Consider the following 19,037-nt stretch of genomic DNA (forward strand, 5'->3'; position numbering starts at 1 on the left):
TGTGTGTGTGTACACAGTGTTGTATCAGTGCATTTTTAAAACACGCGGCGTTTGTAGCGACACAGCTCAATTTTTACAATGCACAATAGGGTCTTGTAATCGGATAGTGTAAATATTGCATTGAATCTAAACACGGGTTTGCACTCTTGCAGACAGTGCAATGCACCATGTCCAGCAAAGACAAATTGTCAACGCAGATGTGCTTTTTAAATTCTCACATGCAATCAACATCAGCTACGACCTATCCACTGCTGGATGAAGGCGTCGAAAATCCTTCAACAATTCATCCAGCTCCTGCAAACGATCCGATTTAATCATTCCATCTCGCGGGTGCACATCCTCTTGGGAGTGTTCAGACCCTTGGCTGTCAATTCTTCGTTAGTCTCGACCACTGGCTATCATCCCTCTGAGCAACTTGTCCTACCCAAGCCCACTCACTTTTCTTAGTTCAATGATGTTCAACTTGTGTATGTTCTCCAATGCATGTGTTGCTCTACACGTCTCTCAGTGTCATTGCAGGCACGCATCTTCCTATCGATGTGTGCACATTTTTGAGCTTTTGCTCCATTTTAACTTTCAATATCCGTGTTCCTGATCGTCCATATGCCATAACAGGTAATATAACATAATATACACAGGTTAAATTTTTTTTCTTAAGTGTTCATAATTAAAAATTTCTAGAATACAATGTAATGAATGCAATATAATTTCCATATATGGTCATATACAAAGAGTGTATTAAAATTGTAATCACCCATACAGTACATATATACTGCGTGTTATTATTTACTATGAATAAATTTGCGTAATTTACTATGACATGTAAGCATGTTATCGTATATAATTAATATAGAAGTTATCAGGTTGCTACTTCAGTGGACTTGTGAATACAATATGGTAAAATATATATGTTAAATAGAATAATTCTACAGTACGCTCGCAATACGAGAATCCAAATTAAAATAAATAATGGTCCCCGTCAATACCACAATTTTGTGTTTTCATTATCCAATATATAAAAATGTAGTATAGTAATTTATCTCGTAGTCGCAAGATCAATTTTCAGAAGCGCTTTGAACTTTCTTGCAACTGAGAGGAAACTGAAATGCCCAGAGAAAGCTCACGCACACGAGGGAATAACCAACAAACGACACACACAGGTCATAAAGCCGCTTTGCTGTACTCGAAATATAACGACCTTTATTTTGGAGTTCTGCCTAGGAACCCGCAATGTTTATACGTTAAAAGAACACAATAGTTTTTTTTTATTTGGAGCCGCAGGAAGCACAAAGGTTAAGCACCCACGACTCATTGTATTACAGACCTGGGCGGCTATTTTTAGGTAAACCAGGAATGCAGTGGAGCCGAGTGCGTGGATAAGAGAAATATTTCCGATCCTCAATGCCCACGGAACCTGGATCCCACACCTCTGCGTTCGTCAGCTCGCCCCCGCAACCGTGAGCGCGCGCCCAGCAATAGGGGGGGGGGGGGGAAATACTCGAGACTGGTCACTGGCGCCGAGCATGTGACAAACTGCGTGGCACGGGAAGGCGTCCTCCGTCGCTTACATCCCGTCACGCTTTCTTGCCATGGATTGAGCCCAGATATTATTCCAATATTAGCGACGCCCTTGCGTCACGCGGCGCGAGGGATCGGGACGTGGATGGGGCCGCCGTCGGTGACTCGAGAGCATCGCGCACGGCGCGGCGCGCGGGTTCACGCCAACGTCTTCTGCAGTGCTTGAGAAGAAGGTCAATCGATTGGCTACACGCGTGCGCACTCGCCAACGGACGAACGCGTGGATATGCAAGGCACGTGAAAACACGTGAAAACACGTGAAAACACGTGAAAACACGTGAAAACACGTGAAAACACGTGAAAACACGTGTACACGTGAAAACACGTGTACACGTGAAAACACGTGAAAACACGTGTACACGTGAAAACACGTGTACACGTGAAAACACGTGAAAACACGTGAAAACACGTGTACACGTGAAAACACGTGTACACGTGAAAACACGTGTACACGTGAAAACACGTGAAAACACGTGTACACGTGAAAACACGTGTACACGTGAAAACACGTGTACACGTGAAAACACGTGAAAACACGTGAAAACACGTGTACACACGTGAAAACACGTGAAAACACGTGAAAACACGTGAAAACACGTGTACACGTGAAAACACGTGAAAACACGTGTACACACGTGAAAACACGTGAAAACACGTGAAAACACGTGAAAACACGTGTACACGTGAAAACACGTGTACACGTGAAAACACGTGAAAACACGTGTACACGTGAAAACACGTGTACACGTGAAAACACGTGAAAACACGTGTACACGTGAAAACACGTGAAAACACGTGTGTACACGTGAAAACACGTGTACACAATGTGTTTTTTTTGTTCTCCTAAATCTGATCTGATCGTCACGGAATGTATATAGCGCTTTAACCGAGGCGCTTTACAAAGAATTCACAGCGGTACGTACGAACGTGATGGTGGAGATGAGGTGAGTGAAAGAGATGAGAGGAAGCAATGGGGGGCAAATCTGCGATGCGTGAATTCGGTGAAAGCGAAATTGATTACAGTAAATGATGGTGAGTGGTTCTGCAACATGTATCTATTGAATGCTATAAATGAGCAAACACGCACAATTAAACATGCAAGCAAACAAAACGAAGACAAAGGCACGTGCATAGTTATATGCAAACAAAGACAAAGCATTCTTTAGCCGCTTGCACTGATTGGCCAAGTGCTGTTTGCAAGCACCGATTAAGCCCAACCATCTTTGTCTGGTTTGGTTCGTGATTGCCAACGTCATTGCTCGAATATGTACAAATGGCATGCGTACATAGATAAACACAAAGATGTACAATACACATGCAGTGTTGGCATACACCTGTAAGCCCAGTGCTAGATTAAAAAATAATTTATTTAGAACTGATTTTGTGTTTAGTTTGGTGTCCTTCCCCCGCACCTCCAATTAGCACGGTTGGCTACGTACGGTGCGCAAAAAGTTCAACATACGTGCAAGGGTTAGTGGACCACGCAGAAATGTGTTGCACTCTGATACACACACCCCATGGGCTGAAGTAACAGGAGAGAACAAGGGTCCATGAATCCATCTGTGACGACCTTTCAGTGCTATCCCATTGTGTGGACCATGGCTTTTCTCTGGGTAGTCTGGTGTCCTCTCATACAAAGCAAAACGCTCCTTATTAAAACGGAATTTGACAAGCATCCCAATGCAGAACCATCAGAATAAGAGTCTTTAGACTCGTTGAGGCTCTATCTACTCTTCTATCTACGTGACTTCACCGAAAGACCCAAGGAATATGAATTCCTGCAGTCACGAAAGCTTTAAGTCAATATTTAAATGAATGACGTTACTACTTTTGATCACTATGTGCATCACATGGAAAAATGAACTACCCCTGTATTGCCATTCTATTGGGCCCAGTTCTGTTAGCGAGCACCTATTAAGGCCACCACAGCACACGAGGGAGTGGTGTAGCCAGAACCACACCCACTGCTGATGCTTAACACACTGCACCAGGTACTTATTAAAGGCTGATTCAACTTAGGTGGAAGACCAGAACCAGTTCAAATATCATGTCCGCAGTGAGAAGGATTCAAACTCGGGTCTCTCAGTTCGGAGTGCAGTGCATCACGGACGCACGCACGCACGCTCGGAAGCGACCACGCGCACCCACCGTTAAGTTTATCTGTCAAGCCTGAGCGCCACATCCCAGCTACCGCCGCCCATCCACGTTTGCGGATCGGCAGGGATCAAGGTCACCGAACAAAACCCCTGGCCACGCCTCGCATTGTCGCGGGACAGCGCGCGTGATGAATGCTCGCGCGCGGGAAGTGACGAGGGGGGGGGGGGTCAGAAACGTACGCACACGGAGACGGCTGGAGTCAGATGGGCGCGCAACTCTCCACGCCAGAGCGGTCAGGGCTTTGGGTGGGCGGGTGGGAACTGGCGCGGAAGGAACTCGCCTTGTCTGACAGGTTTACAGGCCTCTTCCTCGGGGACTCGCTGTACTTCCTTTTGGATGAGACGCGCGTCCCTCCCAGCCGGCCAGCCACCGCAATGCGCCCACAGCGCACGGCCTCCCAATGGGCTCGCAGTGACCCTGTTACATACAAAGGTGGCTTTTTGTTGCGCTTTACTTCTCGGTTCATCTGCGGCATCCAGGTGGGATGTCGCATCACAGGATTGTGAGATGTGGCGGTGGCCATGGAATGCCTTCATCCGGTAGTGGTTCGACCTTGGCTGATGATTATTTACGTTACCGCTTAAAGTGGGCAGTACAGCAACATCCATGATTGTACTGTTCTTCTATGTTCCCACGTCTTTGTTTCCCGCCTTCACCATCCTGCGCTGCCCCGCGTGAAGCATGGACAAATAACCGCCACAACCTGCACGGCATGGGGCAGCCCTCATCTAGCGGTGGATTTAAAAAAAAAAATTAGGCATAGGCTATTGGGGCAAGTTCTGTTAGCAAGCTCATATTAAGCACGCTCACGGTTGCATATCCGGTGCTGGCGTTTAACAGGCACGTAAGTAGTCATATCCGGCGTAGTTAAACGTGGGCAGGCGAATGGCAATGCTACACTGGTTTGTAGACGGTAAAACGTCTGAAAGCAATGAGTGAACCCCATGCAATCTAGTTTATTTCTAGAATTAATGTTCAAAATTCTCGGCACCTCAAGGTCACCATGTCCAGAGCATGCGGCACACTGTGCGCAGTCAGTGAACCGTCACACTCTGGTGCCAAAGGCCCTGCTCGTGGAAACCTTGCGCCTATTGTTTTTTGGAAGTTCATACAGAGAAATCGCTTATTTTAAATCAAATGTTCACTTATTAAATGTTTTTTTTCTTTAAACCCCCCCCCGCTAAGTATGTATTTCAGCGCACCCCTCCCCAACAAATGATTTCATCTGCCGCTCATGCTTTGTTGAACCACTTTGAACGCACCGACCAATCCGGAGCGCAATCCGCTGTCAGGGGGAGAGGCAGGTATGAATAATTAACGCGCAAATTCATTCATGCGCTCACTCATCCGTCCATTCATTCACTCGTCAAATTTCTGTTTTCCCTCGTTTAATGAATGGTTCACCCCCGATCCCCGCCTCCTTGTCAAAGCGTTCCGCCTGTGGAGGTGAGGCGAGACACTTTCCACTCACGCGGCCAAGGAAACGCCTGGACAGAGTTCGTGTGTTGTTCGCATGACCGCCGCCGCTTGCGTGTGTCAGCTCTCCATTGTCCCACGCCGCTTGGCTGATAGTGATATTCTGGTCACGGTGAAAAAAATACATTCTCAAAAATAATAATAATTAAACATCCACAAATGAAACAGGGGCATCTGTTTCCTTTACAGTATCGCAGTTTACGCGATTTGGAGAAACGGACTTAAATTTACAGTTTTTTGTGGCCACATGCAATATCCCTCAGCACCACACCCCTGATATAAATAGCTCCAGTCAACTTCACGTAAACATAGCATTCATCGGACACAATTGCGTACATCTGATAAAGGTCGCATAGAAGTGGTGGGGGAGTGGTATAGCGCTGAGAGCAATGGATGTAAACACAGAGACTTGAGTGCCGATGAAGGCCATGGTTAACATCAGTGGCGAGTGGATATCACCACCACCTAATATTTAAATCGCGCTTCCTATCCAGTATAATGACAGCTGCCCATTTTTGTGGGACAAGGTGAATGCATCACCGGCCTGCAATTGAGCATTAGTCTGACAGCGAGGGGGCGGTGGTGCTTTGTGACTTTCTCAATTAAGTAATTTGTGAGTGTTTTTCAAATTTGAACCGTGACGTCCCCGCACACGGCTTACTTTCTTGTTTGCTCGAATGAGGTCGTGCGAAATTTAACGTCCGCTGTGAAATAGACGGTGTGTGTATTCATAGTGAACACACTCGCAATATTTACCAGGGTGGCAGCCGGACTTGAACCGCGAACCTCTGCAACAAGCGGCCATCGCTCCCAACACCACCTCCCGACTCTCCCTCCTTCAACCAGCCTGCACTGAGCAGTGTGGTGAAGTATGGTGGACGAGACTGGTGAATATGGATGGATGTGAATTTGGTTGCCATCTTGTCAACAATTGATGCTGCCTCTCTCGTTGCCTTCCTGTTTAAATGTGCCCTTGGAAGCACCACTTGTTTTTTTGAGAAAAAGTATCAGAAAACATGGGTGGCCCAAACACACAGGGTACACAAGCAACACGCGCAGCACCAGCAGCAGCAGCTACAAAAAGGAAAGAACCAAAACAGCATCCATTAAAACGCAGCAGCCTCGCCTCGCTGAGTGAAATGATGTTGAGACCAGTGCCTGATTAACTGAGCAGCTCTCCCCAAAGACCCCACTGGCCAAAAGTTAAAACACTTTCGCGGCCGTGATAAACAGGCCAGGCACCTGCGCAAATGCATCGTTACGACCAAATGGTAGCGTGTGTCAGGGTTATCGTGTGGACTGAACACGCGCTATCCAGCACCTGTCTGGCAGCATGTGGAGTGACACCAAACAAACATGGATTTAATTGCAACAGATGACCATTATGCAACTAAGTCATCGTATCAGTATCATCATGAGCCATGGTCTGTCCACTGCTGGATAAAGGCCTTCTTCCATCGTCACCATCGATCATTGTCTTATGATGTCACAATCCATCTGACTCCTGCACATGAGCTGATTTCATCACCTCCACTACGCATCGATCATTCTCGCGGGTGAATTGTCTCATTTGGCTGCCGTTCCAAAACCAGCCAACATTTATTTTAGTGACAGCACCATGCTCCAGCCCCCTTACTTTTCTTAACAGCCAACCTAACTTGCTTTTGTTCTGTAATCCACGATGTTCACTGGTCTGCCACACGGTGTAATGGACACCCATTCGCAATGGTTCTTTGCAAACGTTTCAGATTTTGTTTCACGTTGTTCGCCAATAATCCTCCAGGCTTCTGATCTCCGTGTCCCAGCCGGCGATATGCACTCACGGTGCACTTCGTTCTCCAGGCGCATTTGTGTGCTACTTTCGGCTACAACATTTCTTACGTTAAAAAATCAATACGTCCTGATTTTATTCAAATCTTTACGTGATTCGTCGTGTGCGAGTTGGTGGTCGAGCCCCGGCGCAGTAACTAACGCACTTCCGCAATGCGCACAGCACGCCTGAGTTCGAGTCGCAGATCTACTTAACCCCCCCTCCTTCTCCACCCCGAAGCCCGTTCCCTTCGGCAACCCAGACTGACCATCTTTAGTGAAGTATGATTAATTAGTTGAACACGTACGCATGATGAATTAACCCCCGGCCACCGACGTGCAACGAAGAGGTCTTTGTCCTGAACAGGGCTGTGCAATGTCCATATCTCGATGTGTGTCGCTACCGCGAACTATATTTGGCGGCGACAGCGAGTGCATCCAGTGGCCACGAGGTTTATCTTTCCATGTCAACACGTGAACAGCGCGTGGAATTCACGTGCGAGTAGACAATCAATTGGCTTGGAAACGTGAGCCGCGTCCGGTCTGTTGAGGGTTGAACTCGCCCTTCTCGCGACCAGGGGCAGGAGTTCACTCAAGCAGGTGCGACAGGTGGGCCTGTTTGTTTATGTTTCAACGCTTTCCAACAAAAGTTGAAAGCGTTCGTGCATTAGCCCTGTCCGCCTGTCTGTCTCATGAAGGTGATCCAATGAGAACGCAACTTTAATATAAATGTAATATATCGCAGAGCCGGTATCCTAGCCCTGTTGTTTTTTCTCTGCTTGTGGATGTGCTGCTTCATGTATGTATGTATGTTGAACTTCTTTCGCACCGTACGTAGCCGACCGTGCTCATCGGAGGTGCGGGGAAGGACAACAAACTAAACACAAAACGCTGTTCTCAAGTTTCCTAAAGAAATGCACGCCTGGTGTGAGTGCTACCGTTGTTATTGTTTATTAAATATTTTTGAAGACAAAATGCAGGTTGGAAGCCTGGAAGGTGTTATAGAATCCATGCATATGCACGGATTGTTCTTTCGTGTTTGTTTATGCTTCAAGTTCTGTGCAGACTAAACCAGACACTGTGAACTGTTTTTTTTAAAATCAACATTCAATTGTAGCGCCACAGCTCCAGGCCACACAAAACGCAGCGCCCACATTCGTAACTGATCCAGCTGGGCTGTGGGTCGTGCAGGAAGTCTGCGTATTGTTCATCAATAGCTGAGCAATGAAAACAACACTGATTACCTTTTATCTAGTGTGACATCAACAAGGCAAAGCGAGAGCCCGGGACGCTCGCAGAGGCTGATACGAACTCAAAAGCAATCCACCTGCCTATCGTGGCAACGGAGGAAGCATAACATGGTAGGGTAAAAATCCAAAATATCTAAGCGCCTCTATTGCTCAGCCTGTGACCAAATGTATCCTCAATTGTGTTCGATCTCATTGGATCTCAGAAGCTAAGCAATGTGAATCCCCAGTTAGCACTTGGATGGGTCACCGCCAGGGCTTGCCAGGTGATGTCAGCATGGGTCTGCGAAGTTGGCAGCAGATGGCAGCGTTGAGTGGGGTTTATCCAGGTGGTGCGGTTGTCCCCCCACCTGCCAAACATTCACGAATGGCATTAGCCAATAAGATCAGTTCGTGCGCAGGAGCTTTGTGGATCTTTGCATGGAAGGGGGTGGCTTGGGAAGCATTCATCCAGCAGTGGGTAGTTAATTGTTGCCTCTGATGATGATGACGACAGAGATAGGGCAGTGGGAGGCGGTGGGGGTGGAGGCATTGGGAGGAACGTGGCTTCGAGAGCAATGGACACATTTAGAGTGTTCCATTTTACTCGGGAGGGATGTCCCTTCGGGGTTCCGGACTAAGTGCTTGTTATATGAGACAGCACCGCTCTGTTGTCAAATCCTCTTGTTTTTACACATTTGCCTAATGTGAGGAGTGGCCTCACATGGTTGTGTGCGTGCTCGTACCCATTGGGCACGCCATGGAAAATTGCAGCTTTAAAAAAAGTTTTCTGGTTATTTATTACATGCAGTGACAGGTTCAGACACCAACTGTTGTCGAGTTAAGTTCTTAGCCATAACTAACACCAGTGACGATTATCTGAACCGGTAATGGGCCTCCCCCTTGGTGGACTCAGTCCCAAATGAGTACCTACTGTGATGTGTAAACATCACCACTGTGGTTACAATGGTGGCTGGTTCTGTTGTTGGCCATCCATCCCCATGTGTGCCGTGCCGGCCTTCATAGGTGCACGCGAACAGCACTTGCCCTAACAGTCTGTTAAGGCTACAAGAGGATCTTTGTCTTCTTTGTGTGCGTGTGCCAGTGTCTGTGTGTGTGTCAGTGTGTCCACGTGCACCAATGTTTCGCCCAGTCGTAGCGCGCCACCGAGCACGCTGTGAATGCCAGAGTCAAATTGCTTTAAATATCCGCCTGCACGATACATTACGCACACACCTGCACGTCTGAAATGTCAGCCCGTGGGATATCATAAATCTCGTTGTTTTCTACACCTCCCCCCCCCCGCTCCTGCACGTTGTTTTGTAAATGATTCAAATTGACATCACGAGGAGGTAGGCTTCGTAAATGATGCCGGCTGACGTGAGCGACACTGACTTTCAGAAATCCCGCAATTGCACTCTCACGGAATGTGTACGCAGGTACGGGGCGTGTGTGTAACACACCCAGCTGTGAAAATACTCCGCGTGGGATGTTTCATGTAATAACTCTGGGCAAAGGCAACGTCGCCAAACGGGACGGCGGTCTAAGAGCTCTCGGCTAACTATCGCAACGTGCCCAATAGGATAACCGCTTCGGAGAAGGAGCAATGGAATCAAGTCGTGTGCAGGTGTTAGATGGAATTGCTACATCGCAGGATCGTGAGAGATGGGCTTATGGCATGGGGAGGCCTTCATCCAGAAGTGGATTGATCATGATGATGATGAATGCATATCTTATCCAGGGGAAAAACGTATTAGTCCCTTGACCCTGGCCAGATATTTCACTTGTCAATACCACCTGCAGTGGTAACGCTTTATTGATATGGATGAGTAGGCTATCACATCATACATTATTTTCGTTGTACAGGTGGTGCTTTCGTAAATTTTAACAACGGCAGGCCAGTCAGCCAGTGCCAGTAAACCCCCAGTTATTATCTTTTGTTTTATTACCCTGTTATTCGTGAACGTTCATGTTGAACAACGTTGGTGCTATTAAAATATATTGCCATCTCAGGTGTGCACCAAAATCATCCTCTTGCTCTGCCACCACGAACTGCGACTTGGAATTCGCATGCGCACGCAACTGACGAGTGACTTGCCCAAACCTCCGATGAGACACGCGTGCATCAACCGCACCTTATCAAAAATCGCCCTTGCGTGTAGGCTACAGACTGTTGTCACTACGGCGGCGTTGTCTCGATCTCCCGTCACTTTCTTTTTGACGCATTCCTCCCAACAAAGCGTGGCGTGCAAAGGGCTCGCCAAACAATGCTGGGTCAATGGGGGAAATGAATAGACCGTCTCGGGGGTTTGGAAATCGAATCATGCGGGCTCCACTTTCCTCCACTGCCGCGTTTGTGTTTGGTCTCTCCTGGTGGAGCGCTGCTCTCTTGACTTTCGCAGTGCGAACGTGACTGTGCAGTAATGAGATAACGTCGAACGTATTTCGCACCGTGCGTAGCCAACCGATTGGCACCGTATGGTGCGAAAGAAGTCCAACATACATGGCAAGTTTTCAGGCGGTGTACGAACCTTTTACGGCCTTTTATCTGGGCGAACGAATAAAGGCAAGCTCGCTGTTAATGTGGTCCATGTCTAGTCGCTTGGTTTTTCAGAGCCATGGAATCTAAGTGCTGCACACTGATGTGCAGATATCATCATAATTATCGGCTCAAGTTTAAGTGCATGGGGTCCGCATCTCATTCCTTTGAAACTCCTAGACTGTTTTCTTGTGAAGAGGTGAGTTTAAATAAGTCTTAAAGTTTCGGGGGGGGGGGGGGGGGACTGAAAGCAATGCCAATGTTGATTTAATCCTACAGATTGACCTCTTAAACCACTGAAACGGTTTTTAGTGAATTGGATCACACACGAGAAATGTGCTTGCTTTGAGATACCTTCCTCTGCCGTTATGCTATGCCCGTAATTGTTGTAAATGAGTCATTTGTAAGAGATGGACAGAGATTTATGTATGTTTGTAGACATACGTACGTACAACCCACACCGACGAGCGCGGTAGATTATCATCAAACAAACCCCCCATGACCAACAGGGTGTGGGGGAGGCCTTCATCCAGCAGCGGATTTACAAAATAGCCTTTTAACTTTTTTCCCCTCTCTCCATACAATGACATACGTGCACAAGTACATCACACAAATACATTACACGAAGATTGCACACGCACGCGCAATGTGCACACGCATATGTTGTACAATGTCACGGCTCTCCACCCCGGGAGGCATGTTTTCTTTGGACCTGTCGTTACCTCTCTCCGATTTCGGCGTTTGTCGATATCCGTTTCGGAGTCCCAGGATCCCTACCCCCTTAACCTCCACTCCCATTGCACCCCCCCCCCCCATCACCACCAAGCAGCAACACAGCCGTCTTCTGACCCCCCCCCCCCCATTCCTCCCTGCACCGCCATCTCGACCCATCGCGTCTCGTCTTCTCACCGCAACTGTTCAAACAACATCCCTTATATGCCTATTCTTTGGGTGTTTCGGTAAAGTCACGTGAATAGGTTCAAATTAATAAAAAAAAACAAAGACGTTTCGATCACAACACAAGCGATCGTCATCAGGAGGAAAACAAGATTTATCCCTTATGCCTTTAGCATTTTCAAGAGACTTGCCTTCTCATTAAAGTGAACATTTTAAATAACCAAAAAAACGGTCTGTTTACTTTTCATGCATTTTTATTTGCGACTTACTTTCTTATGGTATTCGTTGCGCACAATCACACTTTATTTTGTGCGCGGTTGCAATTTACTTGTCCCAGTCGGTGTTAGTCGCTGAAGTCGTGACGGGGGTGTCTTTTTTGTCATCCCTGTTGCTCTGTGCCCCCCGTACCGGTGCCGTTCTGTTGTAATGTGCACTGATGCCTACTTTACTGGGGGCGATATTGGCACGTAAATTGAAGATTGATGGAAGAGACACACAAAGAACCCAGCGAGGCTCACGGTAACAGGGCGTTTTGGACTGTACGGTGTCCATAGCACGGTGGCGAGATGTTAACTACCTCGCACTGGTATAAAGGAAGTCGTGGGTTCGATACCGACCCTGACGCCTGCTGTATATTTGGATTTTTCTCCGGGTCCTCCAGGTTTTCCCTCCGCATTTAGAATCAACGTGCGCTTAGAGTAATGTGGCTGCTGTAAATGCCCACGTGATAAGCCACTTTCGTTGAGCTATCATTTGTAGCCAGGTCGCTTCTGAAAAGGAACTACATAGCTCAGTGGGCCTTACCTGGTAAAATAAAAAAAAATAGTTCAGTTGAGTTTTGGATCTGATTCGTTGAACCGGAACATTGTAAGAAGGGTTTCCATGCCCCACACTTGCGCACGGTGAGGTTTTTCTTCCTCTACAAACGGGAATCGGAGAGCGTACAACAGGGCACTCTATGAGTTTGTACAGCCGGACCAAGTTACGTCTTCAGGCCATATTTAGGGACAATTGCCAGCCTTGTCATACCGCACATACGCACAGCTTGTATAAATCGCGATGATATACGGTTTATTGGTCGCCATAACTGCGTTGATGTTTACGCTCCGCCATGGCGTCTCCTGAATTCTCCCGTGGTTAATTATACAGCTGAGAAACTCCCAGTTGTATTTACAAATAAGCTTTGAAAAGCCACACACACGCGCACACGCGCGCACGCACGCACTGTGGCCAATGGGATACACTCTCAAAAAAGGCGCGTCGACGACACAAGGACACGTGTCACAGATACACTACGGCGGACTGAGTCTTGCAACCAGCCACATTTTGTTCACAGTCCGAGTATGAGTAGAGCTGCAAGCAATGAAATGTCCCGCTCACTGCACCTCTGGCAGAAGGACTTCCGCTTCAGAGAGCGCCTACTCTGCCACTCTAGCCAAACATCTTGGAAGAAGTGGGAGTATCCACCACACTCTGGCCTACCGCACGCGGACTGCCGATCGACGAACAGTGGTGCGCACGTTTATACTGCTGGGTGGACAGAAGCGCTGGGCGTGGATTTAGGAAACTTGCACCGTTATTTCGCCACGGTGGCGAGAGGGCACCACAGTGGCGAGACGCTAACGACCTCAACTGGTATACAGGAGGTCGTGGGTTCGATCGCGAACCTGACGCCTGTAAACTTGGAGTGTGTATGTTCTCCCCGTAGTTGCGTGGATTTTTCTCCATGTCCTCCGGTGTTTTCTCTACAAAATTTGAAACATCCGTTTAGAGTATTTCGCCATTATACATTTCCTCGTGATTAGTGACTTCGTTGAGTCATCATTTGTGACCAGATCGCTTCTGAAACAGAGCGATAGAGCTCAGTGGGCCTTATCTGGTAAAATAAAAATAGTTAAATAGGAGTAATTTCAACTCCCACTCGGATGGTCGAACTGGCGTTCACTGGATTGCAGGTCCAGTGCCCTAACCATGACACGTCAGCATCATCCCCCGTCCAAGTGCCATGGGCAAACACAACAATAATAACTATAAACACCCGTACTCCTATTTATTTCTTTGCTTGGAGCAAGAAGATTAAAAAAATATAACAACCAGTAATAACAAATAATGAAGTGCTCCAACCAGTCCCCTAGCGACTGTCAATCATGCACGATTTCTGCGAACTCTTTTTTGCTTTGAAAATAAAAAAAATAGGGAAAAGAAAACATTCAAAAACTTAAATTCCACTACGATTCCATGTACGCAACCTCGCATTGTACATGTCCATAAATCACGCATTATCATGTACCTCCGCTTATCCTATGCAGACCATGTTTAGAGCCCGTGGAGCGATCTCCCACGGGTTTTTATATTTTTTATATATATATTTACATGAACCCCAGACGAGTCCAAGAGAACCGTGCTTGATAAATAGCTCTGTGCTATCACATGTGAAACAAAACATCTCTCTCCGGATTTTATGGGACGCACTCGCTACACACATATTTTATATTAAAACTTTGGGGCTTTGTCTTCTTATAACCTGGTAGGTTTGTGCGGATGTGACCAGATTTGAAGAACTTTATTGACAACGGGCACAAGTTTGGGGTGCGTCTTATTTTCCGAGTCCGGAGAATATTGAGTTTAAGTTTATTTTATTTGTTTCACAGATGATCCCGTTAAGTCCATTTCTCGGCAATTTTACAAGGGGGATATATGGTAACACTCGCAGTGTTGTGGTTGGACTGGTCACTTAATTCAGTCAGAATGTTTCTGCATAAATAACCGACATCTGTAAACACAATGTAATGAAATACAATTCGTATTTGTATAGCATCTAAATGCTGTACAGAAATAGTGGCCATAATGACACTATATATATAGAGGGGCAGTCAGTCATGGTCGTTGAGCTCTGCACTTGTGTAGGGGTGTCTCAGGTAAGGAAATTTCCAGACAATTGGAGCAGCAGAGGAGAAAGAGCACCCCCCTACACACAAGAGAGAAGGTTTATTGGGGGTATTGATAGAAAGCTTTGATTGCTGGACCAAAGTGCGTGGACGGAGGGTAAGGCGAGTCCGTGGAGGACTCAGATGCACAAATGTCAAACTATTCACCACATCGAAAGTTAAGAATGCCCCAGATCTGTGCTGTAAAACATCTGGAACGTCGCGAGACACCCACGAAACAGAGCCGAGCAGCTCATTGGGCCCTTCCTGCAGACAAAAAAATCTACCGTATATCAAAACAAATATGTAGTATGTCATGGGACCTCCCTTGCCAGTATCAAAATATAACAACAGGTTGTACCCTTTCTGGCAATAAAACAGTTGTGTTCAGATGTTTAAACACCAAACTGTAAGCCTTTGCAAGGAATCACGTCTTTGCAAGTACTGTATATGTGGTTAATGCAGACATGATTCCTTGCAAAAGGTTTCAGTTTGGTGTTTAACATCTTAACACCTCCTGTTTTATTGCTAGAAACTGTAAAACCTATTCTTATACATACGTACTATATAGTGAAAAAATAGAAAATTTGACAAACAGCAACATTTATTCGGACGGCGAGGCCACAGCTGAGCATGGTGGCGCATGCCAGGAATCCAGCACAGTTGTCAGCTGGGCTGGTGGATCACGCAGAGATCATAACAAGGTGTGAGACACCCACGAGATGGGGGAACACGAAGCTACACGCGATTTGTTTGCGTGAGCAACCAGCGGATGGGCCTCGACGGTCCCCAACATTTTTGGCACCAGTGGAAGACACATTTTTCATCATTGGGTCTTTCCCCCTTTTCAAAGAAGCTCTCCAGCGACGTTTGTTTTTTTACTCATTTAGGCGAGGGTTAGCTTGTGGGCTTACCAACACTGTGACTGAGACAAGTGCACAGTGCGGGAAAGAGGCGCGGACGGAAGTGATAAATAATAAAATAATGGGGGCTGGCCACGCGCGGACTCACCGCTCTCACCTCCTGCTGCTGCTGTGCGGCCCGGTTCCTAACAGGCCACGGACCGGTACCGGTCCGCGGCCCGGGGGTTGGGGACCCCTGCCTAGAGAACCCCGCTGTAGGGTGTTTGAGCCCACATATTGGAAGGGGTGGGAGTGGCCACGTTTTACCCCACCGCATGATGTGACTGGCACCCGTTTATCTTGCCGTGTGAGGCGGCGGTCGGACCGGGTGGCAGGAATTTAAGAAGTGCGCCGATTGATTCAACTGGAAATCGAACCGGTGACCACTGGACTTGCAATTCCGGTGCGCTTCAGCATCGCACCGATGCAACATCGGAGGTTACCAGTAGATGGCAGTAAGTCAAGTATTTGTATGACCGATGTGGACGAGTTTTCAGTGGGTTTTCCTCTCACGTGCGCAGTGCTTTCTCTGGGCACTTTAGTTTCCCCCCCCCTATGGGCAAATTATACACGGGTATACGACAAGAACATGTCCAAATATTCACAACAGGAACCGACCCTTTTGAACAAAAAAAAAAGAATTTTGAGACTCTCCTGAGTATTTTCTGTGTAAATACAAAAATATTGGTTTGTTAAAAATAAATCCTTTTGTGTCCAATATGCAAATAGCATTTAATTAAAGCCACATAAGCTGGGAATGCTTTGTATATATATACACACGGGAGAACGAGGTCACAAATCTTTCAACAAAACTGCCCATTTAAATCGGAAAAGCCTCCCGCAAGTATAGCGCTCCGGATATTGCGTGTAATTCTGCACCGTGCATAAGTCAATGCCAACAACTCTGCGGATAGCGCAGACCACTGCTTTTGTCCCTTTGGCTACAGTTTCTCTCCGACGTTGTGCCCCTCCCCCCTCCCCCGACCACTCTAACTCTTAATAATAATAATGATCTTCTTTGGTTATTTCGGTAAAGTCACGTAGAATGAGAATAAAATAATAAATTGATAAAATAAAATAACAATAATATTCTCACGACGTTTCGGCCACAACACAAGCGGCCTTCTTCAGGTGAAGGGGACGAGACTGTCTGGAGGACAGCGCTGGAGTGAGAAAGCCACGCTGAGATCACGACCTTTAAGCTTAAGAGATGCCGCGACTCTAAGCTTAAAGGTCGTGATCTCAGCGTGGCTTTCTCACTCCAGCGCTGTCCTCCAGACAGTCTCGTCCCCTTCACCTGATGAAGGCCGCTTGTGTTGTGGCCGAAACGTCGTGAGAATATTATTGTGTTATTTTATTTTATCAATTTATTATTTTATTCTCATTCTACGTGACTTTACCGAAAGAACCAAAGAAGATGAATCCTTGCAGTCACGAAAGCTTTAAATCGAAAAATAATAATGATGATGATAAAACGTCTTGGTTGATGGTGTTTCTCTTCAATCTAGAGCAGTTGTTCTTAACCCTTACTGCAGCCTTGCACCCCTTTAATTCTCAATCGTAAAACAAATGCATAATGTTCATAAATAAATCGGGTTTGATGCAACAAAGTAGTACTTACGTGGCCGTGCTCAACTTGTGTTTTCAGGCCATGTCTCGCATCCCCAGAAGGGGCATCACGCACCCTCAAGGGCTGCGTGCACCCCCAGTTTAAGAACCACTGATCTATGCATTCCCTTTGTTTTATAGCCGTGCCACATTTTGAAATGAAATAGAGTGTGTGTGTGTGAGCGCAGGCGCATGTGCGGTAAGTTATGGAAGTGCGGTAACACAAAACTGTGGAGAGTTAAGAAAAAAAAAACCAAGCCCTGGCCAGGTTTCACTTCGGCGATTTCAGTCGTGTTTTTGTACGCTCTGGCAATCTGTGTTTAACTCCAATGAGCAAATGAATTTCTCTCTCGATGTATTTAGCTCTGTGTGTATGCATGTGTGCGTGGTTGCTTGTAAAATACCGTGGACGTATGTGTGCTTTTGTTTTCTCCATACTGATAACAATATAATTGAATGTGAAATTTCAAGAACACAATCATTTTATGTGGAGCGATAGATCCAGTGGTTCGCACACTTTTGCTATAAATGCAGTATCAGTGGCGACTCTCCTGGGCTACTGCTCCCGTAGTCAACCGGAATTGACTTGCTTAGTGAAGTATAGTCAAACAATCCCAGAATCGACACAGCCTTCATTTTGTAGTGGCTTGACAAAGGGCTGTAAATTATTACCATTTTCATCATCATCATCATCATTCCTCCCTCCAGGATCAGTAAAACAAGCACCGCTTTAACGAGGTTGCACAACTTTTTGGAAAGTCAGTGTTGGTTTTGTTAAGGTTGGAATGACCCCCACCATAGGAATGTGGGATTTTTATCGCTCAGGACCACCATTGGGGATAAGTATCATCCAATGTCCATTTTCTGTGCGCGGTTTTGATGGACTGCATAAGCCACTTCGTAATGGGAGAGAGGTCAACTTCAGCGTTAAGAGACAGGTGTTTGAGACAGGAGTAATGCCTGTGTTACCGTACGGGTCAGAGATCTGGACGTTAAAAAAGGAATTGGAGAAGAACCTTCTGGCCTCTGAATACAGGTGCATGCACAGAATGCTGAGAATGTCATGGCAGGATTCGTAAAGTTTAGAATATGACATGACAACAAAGTGGTGTAGATGGAATGGGGAAAAGTAGGTTGGGATGGGTGGGACATGTGTGTGGGTACCAAGAGACATCAGCGAGACCAAACACCAGATGGTGGCTGGCATATTGCGAGAGCTGCATTAGAAGGTGGCTTGTCAACTTTGCAACTATCATTATTGATTATGTATACCGCGCCTCCCATGCAGTACATTTCGAGGCTTCAGAACTTAGGGGTATTTGAGTGAATCACTCAAGAAGGTTCGAGAAGAATAGAGAGATGCCAAGAAGATGTTATGGGATCAATGCCAACGGCGATGATGACCCCATGACCTTTATCTTAAACATTGTCATAAGGATACATTTTGATAGCTCAACAAGATAATCACACTGACATGGATAGGACTTGAATTAGCAGTGGATTGAGAATGTTTAAATATGTAGCTATGCGTATTGTGCAGCAAGTATACTGTATGATACGGCCTGCGGGTGATTACTCTTTGATGTGGCTTGTGGAATTTGTAAAGTATTATTTTGTAGCATTATATATTTTTGAACAAATGATGACGCATTCACAGTACTCAAGAGTATTTCAGTTCCAAATTGCTTCTGCGTTCGCAAATTGCTTTTGGAATAGTCTGTTTTTGTTTATCAACTCGGCACGCAAAACACGCGCACACACGCACGCCACACAGAGCGACGCCACGCATTGAGGTGTACGTGTAGGTGGACGCAAGGCAATGCGCTTGCATATTGCGTGACAATAATTGTGATTTCATGGGGGAGACTAAATCCAGATATTAATCACAGCCCTCGCCATGTCTATACGCACGCAAAAT

Source organism: Petromyzon marinus, chromosome 35 (genome assembly GCF_048934315.1).
Source record: "Petromyzon marinus isolate PM22_M1 ecotype Great Lakes invasive population chromosome 35, UKy_Petmar_22M1.pri1.0, whole genome shotgun sequence".
In the NCBI taxonomy this organism is placed as follows: Eukaryota; Metazoa; Chordata; class Hyperoartia; order Petromyzontiformes; family Petromyzontidae; genus Petromyzon; species Petromyzon marinus.